The following is a 1525-nucleotide window of genomic DNA, read 5'->3' as shown; positions in this document are numbered from 1 at the left end:
GGTCTGCATCAGGTCTGAGACACCCAAAGTCCATCGAAAGTTTAAAACCTGAAGGTTCACTGTCAGTAAATGACAGCGAGGGCCGCATCACAGGTTGTTTTTTATCGTGTTAATCTTCTGTGAACTGATTTTAGATCTGCTGTATCTACACGTGTCCGTGCACACGTTAATGACTGAGTCTGCTCATGCAGCTCCTTCTCAAATGAAGCTTCAATGTGTTCAACAGATTAGAACAGATCCAGCTCTGAGCCTGCAGCTGTTCTGGGTTCCTCCATCAGAACACAGTTACTGTTCTGAGTTCTCCGTCAGACAGAACCGTGACATCATTTCTAAGTGTTTCCTAGTTGAGGCTCTGTTAACGCCACCACATGGGTCCAGTCAGAATAAAGAAGCTCACAGATAGAGTCAGTGAGTCGTTCTCGGTGGAGATGACTCGTGTTCCTGTGGTTCTGTGTGTGATGGATGGAGCGCCGGCTGGTTCTTGGCCTCGGTCCGGAGCAGCTGCAGCGGCTTCAGGTGGAGCTGCAGCAGCAACCGTCTAAACAGAGCAGAAGAAGCTCCGTCACACGGCTGCAGGTGTGTTAGCGTGAGCTGACCATCCGTCCACCCAGTGTTCAGGTGGTCCACATGAAAGTAGAAAAACTTCAACACAGTCCTGCTCCAGCAGCTGGACAACAACGAGACAAACATGTTTAAAAATCCTACACGTAGTCTGTAAAAAGAATCTGAGTTTTTACAAACTGTCGGAGCTCCCACTGATGAGTTTGTTCTGTATTTATACAAGACTAATGTTATTTAACTGGAAAAAACTAAATGTACAGAAGCAACACATTTTACTGTTAAGTGTCACTAAGTCTGTCTGTTTCTACACATACAGAAAAATATATAAAACAACTACAACAAACAAAAACAATATTTACTTCTATGTATCTTCCACAATGCACACTGATGGAAGCACCTTAAGGCAACACTGATGTGAAGCAGCATCATGACGGGAACATTTTGTTAATAGTCACTAACTGCATCTCATTTTAGAAACAAATCTACAGAATTAAACTGGACTTCTACAGTTTCATAAATTCAATAACTCCATTCAACTTGTGTTATTTTACATTAAACGTGTGAATTTGCTGTTTAATTTGGTAACTCTGCTGATATTCTTATTTTAAAAATACAAAATAAATCTGAACCAGACACACGCATGTTTGTTAACGTGGATCGAACAGTTTGTGAAGTCCTTCCATCGTCCTCAGACTGTGTGTCTGAACCGTCCCGTTAGCCGCCGTCCATAAATTAGTGAGTGTGTCTGAGCCTGAGCCCGGTGCTGCTGCTGGGCCCACTGGTCCCAGTAAGAACACAGCTCATGTAAACAGCCTGCTGGTTCCCACGTCTCTGTTTATACTGGGAGACCCGAGCAGCTCCAGCCGAGCGGGAATCCTCCCAACACCAGGCAGCACGCCATCCATCTCTGTCTGACGCACACACACACACACACACACACACACACACACACACACACACACAC

Source organism: Stegastes partitus, unplaced genomic scaffold, assembly GCF_000690725.1.
Source record: "Stegastes partitus isolate 25-593 unplaced genomic scaffold, Stegastes_partitus-1.0.2 Scaffold1352, whole genome shotgun sequence".
NCBI classification, from domain to species: Eukaryota; Metazoa; Chordata; class Actinopteri; family Pomacentridae; genus Stegastes; species Stegastes partitus.
This window is presented reverse-complemented; position numbering follows the sequence as displayed.